This window comes from Phascolarctos cinereus, unplaced genomic scaffold (genome assembly GCF_003287225.1).
Source record: "Phascolarctos cinereus isolate Bilbo 61053 unplaced genomic scaffold, phaCin_HiC Scaffold_4;HRSCAF=312, whole genome shotgun sequence".
In the NCBI taxonomy this organism is placed as follows: domain Eukaryota; kingdom Metazoa; phylum Chordata; class Mammalia; order Diprotodontia; family Phascolarctidae; genus Phascolarctos; species Phascolarctos cinereus.
The window spans coordinates 478,717,108-478,736,861 of NW_027555847.1; the positions used below are offsets into that span (position 1 = coordinate 478,717,108).

Here is a 19,754-nt window from a genome sequence, read left to right on the forward strand (position 1 = left end):
AACACACACACACACACATACACACACACACACACAGACACACACACACACACACACACACACACACACACATGCATGTATGCTGTTTGGTCCCAGAAAACATAATGAGGAACATTGCAGCAGGCAGATTTAGGCTCCATGTGAGATAAAAGCTCTTAAAGAAACTGAGCAAAGGTGGAATAGGCTGCCTAGAAGTAATAGGTTCCTCCAGTCTTTCAGTAAAATTTGGATAAATGCCTACGTGGCACCTTGTAGAGGGGGTTCTTGATCAGGTACACATTAGACTACTTTGCCTGTATGGGCCCTTTTAATTCAGTGATTCCTATATAGTCCTGTGATTCCTACTGCCCAGTCGGTTTTCCCAAATTCCCAAATGTCTCTTCTCACCTCTGACACCACTCTGATTCTTTCAGCCTGGGAGTTCCTGGTTCTAAGTGACCATCTGATTCTGACTGCTCCTTCTTAGCTGCACTCCCACTCCACACCTCTGACTTGTCCTGGACCACCAACTCCCACATCCTTTTCTGGGGTTAACTGCTCCTATTCCAGCCCTGCGACCTTGTCTTGGCTATATATTAGCCCTTCACTGACAGCCTGCTCATGCCTATAGCCTAGCATGGCATTCTACCTTAAAAGTGCTATTCACTATCAAAGCTTTGTCTCTGTGGACTTCTTTCTTATCTTCATAAACACAAATAGTTTTCCTTCTGCTTTTAGACTGGTTTTCTGTCCCAGAGAAGAACTCAAATTGAATGTTGGTTCATAATTTGCAGTTATATTCACAACACAAAGTCACGATGAGTTGGCCTACCAATGGATATGAAATTCCTTATCAAAAGGTAGATTAGGTCTACTACAAATGTAATTTAAAAATAGCATCAGACGCAAGACAACATGATGGGAAAGCTTTGCTTTATGTCAAGAGAAATTTACAGGACCCTCTCGCTGGATTTAAAATAGACTGACCTTAATAGCATATGAAATGACATTCTGGTAGTGATTTTAGTTCTTCTAAATAAAATATATAAATAATTATGATAAATACACTAAAAAGAAAGTATAATAAGGAGACCTTTCCACGGAATCAGAAATTAGAAATAGACAGAGTTGTTAGGTCACCTTGTGAATTCTCCTGCCTGCATAGTTCATTCTCAATTGTTTATCCAGTCTAATTTTAGATGACCAAAGATTTATATGGCTCTCAGCATTTGGCAACATTTCCAGCTCTTCATCCTAAATTTCCTTTATCAATTTTCCAGATCCTTTGAGTTATACTTCTTCACCAGTTTGGGGAACCCTTTTCCCCTGAATTTTCAGCTACCTAATACAGTACTCACAGAAGGCTTATAGCCATAGCTACGAAGCAAAGACAGATCGAGCCTGCTCAGCAGCAAGACAGATGATCTAAAGAACACTAGCTTTGTGCAGGTGTTAATTATCCCTATTCCCTTTGTCTCAGCAATAACCAAATGCATAGGACTGCCAACAGATTTCCATGCCAGAAAATGGTTTTGAAGTTGCTACCAAAAGGTCTTCACTGCCCTATAGTTAACTGAAAAACCCCTAACTGTTTTCAATTGCATTTCCTATTAGCATCAGGACTTGGGCTCTCTGAGTCCACGCTGCTATCCAGAAGAGAGCTTGGAGGAGACCAAGATGATTCAGGTGGAAGGACCAGACAGGCAACACATTTCTGAGGAAGCGGGCTAAATCTTCAGCTTGCCACAGCTAGGTTCTAGTGTCTAGTATTTCAGTTTTGCCTGAGGCTCAAAGAAATTGAGTGACTTATCTAAGGTCACTCAGTAATAAGTAGTAAGGATTTGAACCCAGGTCTTCTCAGCTCTGAACATGACACTTTCTCCATTATACCTTGCTGCCTCTGACTGTAATAGAGGACATGCCATATGTTTACGATGATGGAACCAAGCATCGTTCCAGAAAACAAAACATGCTATCCATTCCAGATTGAGAGCTGGTAGACTCAAAATGCAAATTGTGATTTCTTCTCCTTCTCCTCCTCCACCTCCTCTTTCTCCTCCTCCTCCTTCTCCTCTTTCTCTTCCTTCTCTTTCTTCTCCTCCTCCTCTAAAAAAAGAATCTGTTTTGGTTGACTACACATATTTGTAACAGTTTTTGTTTTTCTTGCTTTTTCAATGGGTGGGAAAGAAAGAGGTGGGAGGGAGAAAATTCAGAACTGAAAATAAAAATGAATTTTTTTAAAAGGTTAATTGAATAGCAGCATAGACAAGATGGCTTCAGCTCCAATGGGAGTAATGGATATGAACAGATAAGTAAGACATTTCAAAGGAAGAACTTGACAGGACTTGGTAAATGATCAGGTATGAAGACAGGAAAAGTATGAATTAAAGATAACCGCATAGTTTGGAGGGTTAGATGACTGTAAGCATGGCCCAAAATCAGTAGAGTTGGCAATATTTTTGTACTGTAAGAACTGATGTTCTTGGTATTTGACTTTAGCTGTTACCTGAAAATTCTTATTTAAAATGAACATGAAATTCAATAAAGAATAATGAAATGGAAGAGGGGAATAGTAACTAGGAAGATGAAGTGTTGAAAAGATAGTTCGGAATGATGTATGAGAGATGTTTCCACATAGCTACATACTGCCCATTCAGTTGCCCTTGAAACTCAGGAATCATTTATTCATCCCAACATACACTTAAACATCTATAATATTGTTATTTAATTGTAATTATGTTAACTTCAAGATTTTGAAAACTACTATATAAAAAACAAGTTCAAAATTTTTCTTTTTTTTAGGCAATTGGGGTTAAGTAACTTACCCAGGGTCAGACAGCTAGAATGTGTCAAGTGTTTGGTCTGAGGCAGGATTTGAATTCAAGTCCTCCTGACTTCAGGGCCAGTGCTGTATCCACTGCACCACTTACCTGCCCCTAAAAATTTTCAAAAGAAAGAGGTAATGGACCCAATGTGCCAAGTGAAATATACATTATATATATTACACACACATACACCTATTGGGAGTAGGCACTATGTTTTATATATTACATATCATATCTTGTTTATTTATTATTTATATATACACTGTATATAGCACCTATCTCCCAATATATGTATGTGTATATATGTCTACATATATGCATTATGTATGTGTGTATATATACCTACATATACAAATATATGTGTGTATATGTAAATATATATATGTATATATATATATATATATATATATATATATTATATATATATATATATATATATATATATCTCACCTACCTCCCAGTATTGTTTTAAGGATAAAATGAAATAATATTTGTAAAGTTCTTTTCAAATATTAAAATGTTATAAAATGCTAGCTATTATCATTACTGTGATTAATGAGATATCGGAATCATAGAATCCTTGCATGAGAATGGACCTTAGATATCACCTAGTGTAATCTTTTACTTGATTTCTTTTTTGAAACACCCCTGGCAAATCTGATTGAATGCTCTATGTGACAGGCCATTATTAGGATATGTGTGTGTGTGTGTGTGTGTGTGTGTGTGTGTGTGTGTATTTGAACATAGCTAATGTGGGAATTTGTAACAGGTTTTGTTTTTATTGGTGGGAGGAGAAAAATTTAAAGCTTTTTTTAATAAAAGATTTAAATAGTCATCATAAACTGCTAACCATACAGGTCCACACCAATCTCTACACTGATAGGTGGTTTCATGGTTCCCTGGTAATATCCTACAGCTGACTGTTTCAGGACTGAAAGACAACGGTGGGGCCAGCTTCCTTCTACCTAGAGCTCTCCCAAGTTCATGGAAGTCAAGGAGTCCTGGGCCACAGTAATGTAACCATGGAAATAAAGGGCCTAGAAACTATATCTTAGAAAGTGTGATTCAAGGAGGAGAAGAACAGATGGAGGTAGGAAGGGATCCATAGTAATTGTAAGATTCAGAGCTGGAAGGGACCATAAAAAGCATCTTATCAAAACATGTTCATTTTACAGATGAGGAAACTGAGAACCAAAGAGGTAAATGTCCTACTATTAATAGACATGGGTTAATAGGCAACAGAACCAGGATGTGAATGAGATTTCTCTGACTACTCTGCCAATATTCTTTCCACAGTCCTTTACCACCACTCAAATATTTGAAATGCTGTCAGCTAAAATAGGAATTAGCCTGGATTCATCCTAGGTAGCCCCAGAGAGGAGACCTAAGACCAGTAAAGGAGAGAGGAAATAGAAAGGCAAATTTGGGCTCAATATTAGGAAAAAGTTTGCAACCATTGGAGTGGCCCTAAAAATGGTCTGTCACATGAAGTGTTTGATCAGACTTGCCATGGATGCTGCAAAAGAGAAATCAGGTAAAGTGTTAGACTAGATGATATCTAAAGCCCCTTCTCATGCAAAGATTCTATGATTCTGATTTATTAATATTAATAAAAGTAAAAAAAAATAGCTAGCATTTTTATAGCACTTTAATACTTGCAAAGAACTTTGTAAATGTTACTTCATTTTATCCTCAAAATAACATTGGTAGGTGGGTGCTATTATTATCTCCATTTTACAATTGAGAAAACCGAGAAAGACAGAGGCTGTGTGCCTTGCCCAAGGTCACACAGCTAATAAGAACCTGAAGCCAGATTTGAACTCAGATCTTCTTGACTTCAGATCAATCACTCTTACCCACTGTACAACCTAGTTGCTTCTTATAACCATTAGTATAAGGGAAGGGGGATGTGATTCCCCCTTATGTACATCCACTAAATCATCGGCTCTTCTGGGACTCTTCATCATTCATCATTCCCTGAGTCATACACAATTGAGTGATACACAGCTGAAGCAGGCCTCAAAACTCCCCACCTTGGCTGACCAGAACTGAGAATGCATCAGGGGGTATCTTTGCTACATAAGATACCAGCTGCAGCTGTGTGTCTATCCAAGTGAAAATTGAAATGGAGATCATTTAGGACAGTGATTCTGCCTTATAGACACAGTTTATGTTGCCAAAAATGGGTCTGCTCTTCAGCTCATGTCCCAATTAAGGTCTACAAAACAGGAAACAAACCTTTGATCAGATCAGGTACTGAATAAATACTCAATGCTAGGATGAGAAATTTTAAATAATGGCATTTGAATGGCTAATTTGGAAAGAACCTCTACTCACCCTTGGAAATGCTAGACTTACTCTCCTACAGAGTGGAGAGCAGCAGCAAGTAAGAGATCATATTCTGTAACTTGTTCATGTGCCCCATGCTGCACTGGAAATAATTGTGGGCTACTTGCCCACAAAGTAGTTTAACTGTTTTAAACCACTTTATATGCTAAACAATTCAGAGTCACAAATTAAGGCAAAAGACTGACATCCTTTTTTTTTCAAAACCCCAAACAGATATTAAGAAAATCTTCCCCCAAATAACAGACGTTGCCACTCCCACTGCCAAATATATGAAACTGCTGTGAACTTCAAGGAAAATAAAATTAATTTTCCTTTGAAATCATGAAAATCATGAGATTTTTCATCTGGAAAGGACCTCAGGAGCTGACCAATTGGGTGACTGTTACAGATGATGAATGCTCCATTTGAAAAAAATGGAAATAGGATTTTTAGTATAGGCTATTCATGACTGAGATTCAAACTGATAACCGAGCGGCTTCACTTTTTGTTCCCAGCTCCACAGCTCACATTCCGGGGTGAATCAGTTGTCCTCCACAGGTTTTTTCTAGATACCCACCAACCTTATCATCGTCATCAGGCAATCTATATTAGCCTTCCATCTGGTGATTTTTATAGCAGTCAACCCAAATCCATGACAAGACATTATCCAGTTACTATCACTGGGTAGGTTAACAATTGACAAGCCATTTGATTATTTCCAAATCAAATATGAATGTTAAATAAGTGACATGTTTTTGTTTATTTATTTAAGCAGTAGACTGTTTTACAAAGCTCCCTTAAATTGTATAAACACAACTACCGGAAAAGATAATTTGGAGCAGCACTGAAGCGGGTTTTTTTTTAGCATTTCTCTTTCAGCTAATCAGATGTAAAGTATGCTTCTCCTCCCTCCCCCCAATTAAATAGAGGTTGCAACTAAATAGTTAACATTCTTTCCATACCAGGGAGGGTCAGGCAATTGTACCCCACCCTCTTAGCTGTTTCTTAATTTAAAAAAAAAGTCTGATTTCCATATTTAGCTCAATTTGAATTTTGGAAAGGGAGGCATCATTGTCGCGGAATAGAAAATGAATCCCAATCAAGTGAATTTCATCAAGCCAGGTATTTTTAACCAATAATCAGATTGATTTCTGAGCTCTTGCTAATGTTAGCTTCATGGAAGACTCCTACATCCCCTCATTCCAGCTGTTCTATGATGCCAGAGACTTATCTAGGAAATGAAACCCATGAATTTCCGGACCCAAACTGGAAAAAGATTAGCTCCTGTCTTGATGAGATAAATCACTTCCCTATGTTTCCACTTCCAGACCTCTAGCATTTTTCATAAGACTTTGGCTGTGACTAGATTTGTAAAGGAATGTCTGTAACAAAGATAATTGAGTGTGCTGTGATCCCAACTTAAAATGGTAACAGGGAGGTTAGAATCTTTTCATTTTAACCCCAGGGGGCATTATTTTTCATTAACTGTCAGGGGCTATTCTGAAAGGCAATGAATCGTTGACAAATGCCTTGAACACATGAGAAGTGACTCAATGTAAATTAAATTGTCATTAAGTAATGCAAGGAAAATGGAGAGAGAGAGAGAGAGAGAGAGAGAGAGAGAGAGAGAGAGAGAGAGAGAGAGAGAGAGACTGAGAAACAGAGAGACAGAGACAGAGAGGTACACACACAGTCGGGGGGGTCATGCTATGGCTGCTGTCAATAATGAAGCTGTTAAGTTGACAGATGACACACAACTGATTCTAAGCATTAATCAGAACTAAGAAACTGGCAGATTTATGTATTCTCTTTCTTCTCAGGGCAAACAAGTAGTACCTAGAGGACTTTTCTAAGCCAACAAACCACCAGTGTGCTAGAATTGGTGCCTTCCATTTCTCCATCACCTCCAGCTTTGCTATTTCCTTGGAGTGAAAGAAATTCCTCCAACACCAGCCTTAAACCTAAGCACATGCACCTGCCAGTATCTAGTTCATGCTGTTTGTCATGAAGGACAATGTGTTTGTCATTCCCTTGATCTCCTTTCTCTCCTTTAGCCCAAGGTTTCATTATATTTGGAAGCAACTCTGTTAACAAGTCTGGCTTCTAAGACGTTCACCTGCACCACTCTTAAAATCACAGTTTATCTTCCTCACAACATGTCTAATGTGAAAATATGTTTAATAGGAATGTATATATAGATCCTATATCAGATTGCATGAAATTTTGGGAAGGGAGTTGGAGAGAGATGGGGAGAAATTTAAAACTCAAAAGCTCATGGAACTCATTGTTGAAAACTTAAAATATATTAATAAAAAAAGAAAAAGAAATATACCTTTGGATCAGCCAAATCTACCCCTCTCCCACTGCTGGAGTCCACCTTCCACCTTATTACTCTCCTTACATCTCTTTGTTAGTATGACAATGCTTGAGAGTGACTCATTGATGGCTCTAGCCCCAGAAGGTAGATTTAAACAAGCTTCCACCTTGCAACTTGGGCTACCTTCTGTTGAATCCTTTTTTTACACTTCGAAGCTTCTATGCTCCTTGAAGCTTTTCATCAGCAATGTTTAGAAGCCCTTCATTTCAATAAAAGTCCAGGGCATTATCTTAGCCTCAGGTTCACTTTCAAAAGAAAAATCACAGTTTAGTACGAGAAATGCCCTTGAGAGTCACCAAGTCAACCTCTCAGGCAATGAAGTGATTTGGGAAGAATTCCCTGACAGATGACCATCAAATAAAAAAAACCTTTGTAAGTCTTAAAGTACCATATAAATGTTACTATTGATAGTTTCACTATTGATACCTGCTATATGTTTGAATATCTCCAGTGACAGGAAGTTCACTACCTTTCAAGGAAACCCATTTCATTGTTCTTGCAGCTATTCAGTTATTAAAAAGTTTTTTTATGTTGATTCCAATTCAAAAATCATTCATTAGGCCCTACTATGCACAAAGTACTGCACTAACTATAAAGATAATGGTCACCAGACCACAAAGACATTACAGTCTACTAGGGTATCCTAATTTCCACCCATCTGCCTATTAGACTCTGAGATCCATGAGAACAAGGTCTGTCTTTTGATTTTCTTTGTATCTCCTGCCCTTAGTATAATGCCTGGCACATAGTAGGTGCTTACTAAATGTTTGCTGGCTACTTTTAGAGCTGACCTAGAGAAACAAAGAACAGAACAAGTTTAGTCCATCATCCACATTATTAGACATTTCAAGGTAGATATCATGCTTTAAACTTCTTCCACACTTCTACCTTAAACGTCTCTATTTCAGACTTAATGTTCCCAGTTCCTTCAACCACTCCTAGTATAAGAAAACTTTCTGACTATAATCAAGGATTCTTAGCCTGGGGTCTATGAACTAATTTTTTTTCACATTTATTTAATTTTATTTAATGGAATAAAACAAATATCTCCATAAATGGTCAAAGGATAAAACAGAGCAATTTTCCAATGAAGAAATCAAAACAATTTATAGTCCATGAACTAATTTTTAAAATATTTTGATAACTATATTTCAAATGAATTGTTTTGTTATATTTTGTTCTTGTGATTCTATGTGTTTTATTTTATGCATTTGAAAGCATTCTTTGGCCCTGGATTCAGGAAGATCTGAGTTCAAACCCAGCCTCACACACTTGACACTTACTAGCTATGTGATCTGGGCAAGTCACTTAACCCCATTGCTTAGCCAAAAACAAAATTAAAAGAAAAAAACATTCATCTGAGAAGAGGTCCATAAGGTTCACTAGACCACTAAAAAAAAAAAGGTCAAGAACCCTTGCTTATAGAGAAAAGCATCAGCAAATTCTTACAAATTGCACCCCAATGTGATTTGGACTTTAAGTGTGCTCATGTCTTCCCCAAGTTGACTATAAACTCCTTGAGAGCAGAAACTGTCTAACTTCTGCATTTGTAGGCCCAGCATCTAGCAAGGTCCCTGACACACAGTAGGTCCTTAATAAAGGTTTATTGACTGATTTCTGTTATTTTTCTCTGGAGGAATAGCACTATTACAATGACTTCAGTCTTCTACTGGCTATGTAACGATAGAGAAGTCATAAAACCTCAGAATTTTTACAAGAGTGAGGCAATCTGGCTTTTCCCCATATTTCCCAATCTGTATTTTCCCCCCACATTTCCCAATCTGGGCTTTGTAATTTAAAGGATATTTATATTAACAGCATTTAAATTCTTCAAACAGTACAAAAACAACTGAGTCACTACCTAATAATTAGGTAAAATAGGAATATACCCTTCTCCTGATTAAATCAGCCTCATCGTTCTACCACTGAGCCACATTCCAGCATCCAATTGATTCCAAAGCAGAATCCTAGTAGTGTCCTATAGGGTTTCTACCCATAGGGATATGCAATTTTGAATCCTAACATCCTCCAGTAACTGAACTTAACTTAAAAAATTGAGTTGAAAGTAAATTTTGTGCTGCTTGTCATGTGCACATATATGCTCCTGGGAAAGAATGAAGGACAACTACAAAGAGCTATAAATGAATTTAATTTAGGTGATCATTATGTATACTACTGTGGGTAAGAATCCTTTAGAAGAAATGGAGTAGCATTCATGGTCAATAAAAAGGTGAGAAAAAAATACTGGGCTATAATCTTGAAAATTTCAGAATGATATCTGCTCGAACATAAGGCAAACTGTTCAACATCACAATAGCACAAGTCTATGCTCCAACCATTGATACCAAAGAGGCTAAAGTTAATCAATTCTATGAAGACCTACAACATCTTCTAGAAATAATTCCAAAAAGGTTATCACATTCATCATAGGGAATTGGAATGCTAAAATAAGAAATCAAAAGATAATTGGAATAACAGGTAAGTTTGGCCTTGGAGTACTAGACAAAGCAGGACACAGACTAATAGAGTTTTGTCAAGATACCTCATTGGTTATATCAAACACTCTTTTTCAATAACCCAAAAGGTGAATCTACACATGGGCATTACCAAATGGTCACTATTGAAATAAAACTGATTATATGCTTTGCAGCCAAAGGTAGAGAAGCTCTATACAGTCAGTTAAAACAAGACCTGGGCAAAATTCAGACTTAAACTGAATAAAGCAAGGAAAACCATCAGACCATATAGATATGATCTAATTAGCCTCCTTTGTGAATATGAAGTGAAAGTGATTTCTAGATCTAAGGCAAGGGTGGGAAACCTGCAGCCTCGAGGCTACATGGGACTGTCTAGGTCCTCAAGTGTAACCTGATCTGAGAGATTAGATCGGGTAGATAGGGTGCCTAAAGAATTATGGGCAGAGGTTCATGATATTGTACAGAAGACAGCAACAAAAAAGCATTCTGAAGGGAAAAAAAGCAAGAAAGCAAAATGGAGGTCTGATAAGGCTTTACAAATTGCTGAGGAAAGAAAGGGAAATGGGAAAGATATACCCAAGTGAATGCAAAATTCGAGAGAATAGCAAGGAGAGATAAGGTTTTGTTTTGTTTTGTTTTAATAAGCAATGCAAAGAAATAGAAGAAAACAATAGAATGAGAAAGACGAGAGATCTCAAGAAAATTAGAGATATCAAGGAAATACTTCATGCCAAAATGGACACGATAAAAGACAAAAATGGTAGAGATTTAACAGAAGAAGAGATTAGAAAGAGATGAGAAGAATACATAGAAGAACTATGCAAGAAAGACACTCCTTCCATTTCTTCTCCCTCTATTTGCCACTAAGTGATGAGGCCAATTGCCAAGATCTTAGGTTTTTTGTTTTGTTTTGTTTTGTTTTTATGGTAAGCTTCAAGCTAGCTTTTACATTCTCCTCTTTCATCTTCAATAAGTGGCTTCTTAATTCCTCTTTACTTTCTGTCATCAGAGTGGTACCATCTGCATATCTGAGATGGTTAGTATTTCTCCTGGCAACCTTAAGTCCAGCCTTTGATATACCCAGCCTGGCATTTCATATGATGTACTCTGCATGTAACTTAAATAGATAAGGTGGCAATATACATCCTTATGGTATTCCTTTTTCCATCTTAAACCAATCCATTGTTCCATGTTGCATCTTAACCATTGCTTTTTGGCCCACATACAGGTTTCTCAGGGGACAAGTAAGATGATTTGGTACTCCCGTCTCATTGAGGACTTGCCACATTTTGTTGTGATCCACACAGCAGAAGTACATGTTCTTCTGAAACTCCCTTGCTTTCCTCTACAATCTAGTGATGTTGGCAATTTGGTCTCTAGTTCCTATGCCTCTTCAAAATTTATTCTGCTCTTCTGGTAATTCTCAGTTCATATATTGCTGAAGCAGAATCTAGCTTGTACATCCTAGCTTACAAAATCTAGTTTGTAGAACCTAGCTTTCAGATTCTTAAGTATAATCACTCTGGCATGTGAAACGAGTAATTTGAACATTTTTTGGTATTGCCCTTCTTTAGGATAGGGACATAAACTGATTTTCTTCCAATCCAGTGGCCACTGTTGAGTTTGCAATCAAATGCTCTTCGTGTTATTGTGTTGGTGACATCTTTTATATAGAGAAAAAAATTTTCCCATGAAGATATCGAATAGTCTAGCATTCTCATTATGTTTCTACTTATTTCATAGATTTTTAGTACATAACCAAGCCACGAGTGGGGAACTGAGGTAAAAATTTTAGATAATCAATAAAGGTGGAATAAGTGGTAAGGTACTTTTAGGTGGTTTCTTCAATAATCAGCAAATCAATAATTATCATAGATCATAGGTTCTTACATTTGGAGCAGGAAGGAAATTTAGAGACTATTGAGCTGCTATTTATATTTCTGGAATTTTTTTGGCACACTACTTTTAGCTTCTCAGCCAATATGTTATTTTTCTTGTATTTATAGATCTTTTGAGAAACACATATTATGACTGCATTTTATAAAGTACATAAATATGTAATTATCCTAAATTTTGAGGAGTCACTAGTATCATCTCAATTTGTTAATAAATATCTGACAAATTAAGAAGGATGAGCTCAGGTTTGAATAAGAGAGGGAGCTAATAAAGTGCTATTCTAAACACTTAAGCACTGTTGGGAGGTATTTAGGGTAATGGTTGATGTCTCACTTCTCAATTTTGCAAAGAAGGTCAAATTCTATGTGAGGGACCCTCTTTACCATTGAAGACTGGAATCTTTTTTGCAACTTATAGTTTAGGGAATTTACTGGCTTCTCCAGAGAAAAGAAAATCCAACATTAGGAAAATGGACTATTATCAGTCTTGAAACAGCTAGATGGTAGAGTATGGAGAGGGTGAGAGCTGGAGTTTGGAATACTTGAGTTCACATATAGCCTGAGACAGAGGGCCACTTATGTGGACAAGTTCTGCCTTCCTCTGTTTCCTCATCTGTAAAATGAGGATAACAACAGTACCTACATCCAATGGTTATTTCGAGGAGAGGAAATAAGACAATATTTGTAAAACACTTTGCAAACCTTAAAATGTTATATAAAGGCTAGTTATCATCTTCATTATTTAGAACTTATCTTTTGAACTGAACTTTACAAGAAACACATTTGAAATAAGAGATAAGTGAAATGTGTAAATAAGAAAAACTTTTAGGCCACAGAAGTTAGGAGCCTGATCAGAACAATTAAAAATAAAATAAATAACTACCAGGTGGGAGGAATTTCAAGTTTGCCCATCTGGGCCTCCAATTTGACGAAGTCAGAGAATGCTTCCTCCCAGGAAATCAAAAGTCAGATTCCACAATTCAAACCAACAGGACCATTCCTGAGATTTGTATGATAACCAAGAGCAGAAAAATATTGGGCAAAAGGAGAGCCTGGCACATGGCCAAGAGATCCTCAGTCCCAATGCGCTTCTTTACTCCAACATTCCCTTAACCATTCGGCTTCCCTACCCTATTTCCAGTTATCCTGTGATGGTGCTACTCCCACCAATTCATATAGGAATCTGTTTCCTAGCTGGGGATGGGGGAGGCTGAGGCAGCAGGGTGTCCTCAGCCTGCCCCCAGAATCACTAATCCCCATTCCTGGAAAGCTGTACAATATCAGTTTGCAAAGAGGGTGGCAAATTGATAGTCCTCTGAATGAGGAATCAGAGTCAGAATTCAACTGTTCTCTGCCTGGCTACGCCCCAGGGGGGCTGTATAACTACTGAGTAACATCCATAGAGGTAGTGTAATGAGGCTCTTTTAGTCTACATTCATAAATCTTTATAAAATTCTCACATCACACACTATATAAATGTGACTCTAAGGTTTGTTAAACTTGAGATAAAATTATAGTATCAAGGACTTATGTTTCCTTAGTTTCCTATCATCAGTCTACACAGCTCCGAAATGTAAGACTGGGACAAAGTTCATCAGTTAGTTATCTCTCATTCCCTCCCTGGGTTGTTATTTTTGGTCTCCATATTAAACAATGTGCAGACAAAATGCTGACAGCTTGACCTCCATCTTGCTTGACAATAACCACAGCCGCATCCTTACTGCTAGATGCCCAAACGGCTGAGACAACATAGTTAGTGCACTTTTAGAGCCTGGCTCTGTTAGCTTTGGAAGAATGAAGCGGAAAGCTAAGTATGCCTCATTTAAGTGGCTATGTATAATGCAATTCAGAAAGGGGGAAAAAAAAAGGTGATGACTGATTTATCCGAACATGGTTAAGACATCTGGCCTATTGTGTATCCTCCCTACAATCAAGGGCCATAGTTTTATGGCAGAATAAAAATAAAGGATGAAGATACATGGAGCATTGTAGTGGGCCTTACAATAGAAGGAGGAGATGATGTCTACAATTCACTATTTATAGGCAAGACCCTATTATTAGTAGGATTTTTATGCCAAGTTTATAAAGGGTGGGCCTTTTTAAAAAACTGACAGAGGACCAATTATAAAAATAAGTAACTACAGCTTTGGTTTGGGGCTTAAATACATTAATTACCAGTTATACAAGTGAGTTATTTGGAGTTTATTTTAAGGGTGCAAACAATCAATCACACCTCTGATTATTCCTCCCACATTGCAAACATAAAATTGCACGTGCAATGAGGAATTCTATAAAAAAAAATTCTGTTCTGAATCAATGTAAGATAAAATAACAATTCGAAAATGACATTCATACGTATTTGGGACAGTATCTTACATATACTAAAAGTGTTGTAGGTATGAACCATTGTAGATGCTGATCAAATATGTTTGTGTCAAGAAGAAAATAATATAGCAACCATTGAATTATATTCCCACAAATGGAATATTTCAATCACTAGTGAATATAGCTATATCTATCGCAGAATCACAGGATTCCAGAATTGGAAAGGCCCTCAGGCACCTTTCCCGAAAAAGAAAGAATCCCTTCTACAATGCTCAGGAACTGGTCATATGGCCTCTGCTTCAAGACCTCCACATAGGGGAAACACCTGACCTCCTGAGACAGCCCATTCCACTTTTGAACAGTTCTCATTTTTAGGAAGCTTTCCTTAACATCAAGCCTAAATTTGTTTCTTTAAATCTTCCACCCCATGCTTCTGGTCCTACCTTATGGAGCCAAAGAGAACAAGTTGAATCCCTCTTTCATATGAGAAGCTTTTTGAAACTTTATAATTATCACAATATACCCTATGAATCCTCTCATCTCTGGGCTAAACATTCCCACTTCATAAGATCGTCGATTGAGACCTGGTAGGGAACTTAGAGACCATTCAGTCCAATGCCCTCATTTTATAGCTGTCGACCCAGAATCAGAGCGCTGTAGTTAAGTAATTGATCCAAGGTCACATAGGTAATAAGTGATGGAGACTCAGTTTAAACCCAGGTCTCTTGACACAAAATGCAGCACTCTCCACTGAGCCACAATGTTTCTTCAACCAGTCCTCATGTGGCCCAGACTGGAGGCCATTTGCCTTCTTCATTTTCTACCTCTCTAGGTACTCTGTACTCTCTTGTGTAAAGAGAGAAAAGAGACAGAAGACAAAAGAGAAGGGAAAGAACGGGTGGGAGAGAGGAGTTGGTGGGGAGAGGAGCAGGGAAACTTCTAGTGTATTAGCGGACCTTCATTTATACTAAACGAATTGTGAATTATTTCTGATTTCATAAGATAATGGTGATTTAAATTAACTTAATTTGCTGGAAAGTCACTGCCAACAGGTGATTTGTTTTTACCTAGATGGATAGATGAATGGGTGAAATCCCATTCCTAAAGAAGGGGACAGCTAATTCTTATTCTTTTCACAAGCAAATCTGGCTTAAGGCAGCCAACACCACCACCTACTGAGAGCTCGCTTTCCTGTGCTTAGCGTGCAGGCTTATTTGTCTCATGCTCATTCCTAATTTACACTGTGATTTCCTATGGATTTTATGGCCTTTGTCATTATTAGCATTATTAAGAAAAAGAAGAGCTAACATTTATAAAGAGCTTTACAGGTTACACAGCCCTTTCTTGCTAGGGAAATCAAGAGAAAACAGGTGGCTCAAAACAGATATGTTACCACTGTTGGAAAAAAACAGTGCCACCTCCACATGTAATGGATAAAACTATCACTGGGATAGGAATAAATGATTGCTAAGGTCCCTTTTAGTTTTAATTTCCTGCGAGTTGATAAGACAACCTCAATAGCACTGAAACCAGGGTTAGCTCTAGAAGCATCTTGACATTATTCTGACCACTACATTTTAGGAATCAATGAATTAATCAACACTTATTATGCACCCACTATATGACAGGTACTGCGTACTAGGTGATGGGAATACAAAGTCAGAAATTAAAAAGGCCCTGCCCTCAAAAAGCTTATATTCTATTAAGCAAGACAACATGTACACACACACACACATATGCATGCACGCATGCACACTCACACATGCATACACTCACAAAAGGTACATGGTGACTTAGTGGGGAGAACACTAGCAGGTTGTGGTTGAGGAAAGAGAAGATCAAGAAAGGTCCCATGGAGGAAGGGACACAGGAAATGAGTCTTGAAGGAATCATTTAAGTGGCAGATAAGAAGAACTAGATTCTAGGAATGGGTGATAGCCAATACTAAGGCAGAGAAACAGAAAATAATGCAGTACCGGGTTATTGGCAACAGTAAGAAAGTCAATTTGAGTAGACTGTAGAGTGCATCTAGAGGAATATTGCATAATAAATCTAGAAAGGTAGACTGGGACCAGGCTCTAAAGGGATTTAAGTGCCAAACGGAAGAGTTTATGTATATTTTTAGGTATAATTGGGAGTCACTAGAATTTAATGAGGAGAGTAGAGATATGGGCAGATCTAGACTTTAGGAAAATCCCTTTAGCAGCTGTGTGTAGGAAAGATATTAATGAAAGGAAATAATACCAGGTAGCAGAAAGCATTCTTGAATTGAAAGTCAGAGGAGCACAGTTTGTATCTCAACTCTGTCATTTAGTACTATATGCCATTGGGCAAGTCACTTAACTTTTCTGTGCCTCAGTTTCCTCATCAGTAAAAAGAGAGAGTCACACTAGATTAGAGGAGTCAGACATGCAGCCTGCCTGCCACTGAATCAGACAAAAATGTAATTGGGAAATACTTAACAAAATTAATAAAGACATAATAAAACAAAGTTAATTTGAGGTTTTTCTAAGTCCATAAAGCAGCAACAGGGATTCTTTTTTATATCTTAGTGGACCCCGATTCTATTTGAGTTTGATACTACTGTTCCAGATGAACTCCCAGATTCCCTCCAGCTCTAAATTGATAATGATGCTAGGAGAGGGGACTGGTTAATTTTACACCAGGAGCCGGTGAAGAAACTGGACATGTGTTGCCTGGGAAAGCCTATAATAGGCCAGGCTAGGCTACAATGTAGGCTATAATAATATATTATAGCTTAGTTTGCTAAGCTGTAATAACTATTTTCAAGTATTTGAAAGGCTGTCACACGGAAGAAAAATTAGACTTATGCTGCTTAGAAGACAGAACTGGAAATGATGAGTGAAAGTTGCAGAGAGGCAAACTTGGGTTCTATATATGGAAAACTTCCTGACACAGCTGCACAAGAGAGCAATGGACTCCCTCAGGAAGTGGTGTACTCCTCTATACCTGAGAGGCATTTGGATGATGACTTCTTGGGAACGTTATAAATAGGATTCTTAATCACTCATTGGGGTTTGGGGGGAAGGGGTGGTGGTAGATGAAATGACCTCTGAGATCCTTTCCAATTCCAATATTCTGTTATTAAGTTCCGGGGGGTGGGGGGTAGGATGGACGTTTGGACAAGTTAGAGAATGGAGGTGGCAGAGCTATTAGAACAGGTGGCAATAAAAAAAAAAGCAACATAGCAATATGGCTAAGATGTGGTGGCCAGAAACTTCCTATATTGTCTGCTTTTCCATTGTGAATAACTTGCATTTATATAGCACTTTACAATTACAAAGACCTTTATATACATTTGCTCATGAGGTACAATAACTCTGTAAAATAGATGCTACAAGTATGCTGTGGCAGACTGCTTGTCAAGGTTTGGTTTTTTGTTTGTTTGTTTTCTTACATCAAGCCCAAACATCTCTCTATAATCTCTCTCAGTGCCTGGCACATAGTAGGTACTTAATAAATATTTACTGATTGATCACTTGTCTCTTTCTGTCACTGTCTTTGTCTGCCTCTGTCTTTCTCATTTCCACCTACTGCTCCTATTTCTTCCTTCTGGGGAATAAAAAAATACTCAATGTTCCTTCCCCTGTACTGTGTAGTTTCCCTCCACTATTCCTGACTTCACTAGTGGTCACTACACCTCTCACCAACAGGGCATTCTACATTTTCAATTCTCCTGAAAGGCCCTGCTTCAATTACATAAACCATGAAGTGCTAAGTAGGTGATGTTTATTGTAAAAGAGCAGCAACTGCTCAGATGAATCCAGAAATAAGTTCCCACATCATATTGGGCTAGACACAAACTTTAGTTATATTTGGATTTCCATTGGACCTAATGGGATTTTTATGATGTCTACCTAAAAAAAGGAATCTAGCAGGTCTAAAATAGAAGAACTAGACAGGGGCTATTAATTAGTCTAGACTGTAAAGCTGGTTTTCCTTTTCAACACTTTCCTATTCATACAAAAGAAAAATCATTGAAAATAGGATGGAACTTCTGGATAAATATTCTTTCCCACACTACACAAAAAGAAAGTTACACAAAGTACTGAAAGCTAATTAAATTGGTTATTGAAAAATTACAATAAAGTAACACCAATTTTAGAACTGGTAAGCAGGGCTTGGAAAATGGCTTAAATTCAATAGATATGTGCCTTACAAAAAACAAAAATGGGAATAAAAAAACCTATTGATGGATCCAAGTAAGATGAATAATTTGCACCTTGGTACAGAAGTTGTAGGCATCAATAATAATTTATACTGAATACCAGGAAGTGAAACGATGTAGAGAAGCAGGTGGGATACACTGGAATATCAGGAGAATTAAGAAGGGTCAACAATGCCCTTAGTCACCCTTCTCTTTGCCCAATGTCCCAACCCTGCCTCAGGAAAGGTAGCAACAACAAGAAGACCCCAAGGCTGGTGCAATGACCTTAAGGATGGAGTGGGAACATGTTGGTCACATTTTTGCAATTTATCCACAGGTTCCAACAAGGCATATTGGTATCCATAGTTCCCAGGGGTCATGGTAGCTGAGCAGCAGCTAGGTACTATCTTTATAAGCCATCTAATGGCACCATTGCTAAGCCTTAGCAGCCACCCTAATGACATATCCTTTAGGAAGTCTGCATTGTTACCTATATATTTTCACATAATTCCTCACATTGTTTCAAATTAAAAATTGCAAGTGGGAGGAGAAGGGTGCTGTTCCTAATGTCTACAGCAGACCACAGAGGTTCATATATCCAGAGATGGAAAGGACCTCAGACAACAGGTATCACAAAGAACATCTAGCTAACCCCCTCATTTCACACAGGAGAAAACAGAGGACCAGGGAAGTTAAATGATTTATCCAGGGTCACACAGGTAGTAAAGGTCGGATGTAGAATTTGAAGTCAAACCCAGTGATTACAGTATCAGCCCACGGTCCACTAGGAACAACGCATGTCAAATCACTTGGCTCATGGGAGTCAGAGAAAATTTAACATTCCTGAATTCTTTCTTCTAGTCAAGGAGCATTTTCTGAGGTGATAAAGGCTTTCTAAATAGTTTTTCCATGCACCAGTATCTGGAACTGATGGAGAAAACATAAATCAACCATGTCAGCAATCATCAACTTTTCACCTAAGAAATACTGAGAGACTTCTAATGACTGGAACCCTGGGGCTCTGGGGGAAAAGCACATTCTCAAACACTAGTTGTGTGACCATGGAAGTCACTTAAACCGGTTTGCCTCAGTTTCCTCATCTGTAAAATGAGTTGGAGAAGGAAATGGCTAACTACTCCAGTATCTTTGCCAAGAAAACCCCTAAAGGGATCATGAAGAGTCAGACACAACTGAAAACAATGGAACAAGAGATGTACATAATGATCTGGACCTTTTAGCAGAGCAGGATGAACGTTCTCAAGGTTACTTTTTCAAAGCAACTCAACTCTGAGTGTCAAAAACTCTAAGTAGTGACTTACTACAGTGCATTCTCTGATCAAACAAGACAACAACTAAAGAGGATTTCAAAATGTTATTGAA

At 37.8% G+C, this 19,754-nt stretch overlaps 1 protein-coding gene across 2 annotated transcripts in view; it reads right to left on the reverse strand.

The window, feature by feature from the left end:
- The window catches only part of RP1 (RP1 axonemal microtubule associated), a 655,430-nt gene that overhangs the window by 613,478 nt on the left and 22,198 nt on the right, over positions 1–19,754 (reverse strand). For both annotated transcript variants that reach the window (XM_021005939.2, XM_078153415.1), the window contains exon 2: positions 2,805–2,915. The gene's annotated coding sequence lies outside the window, so the exon portion shown is untranslated. The remainder of the gene's footprint in view (positions 1–2,804; positions 2,916–19,754) is intronic.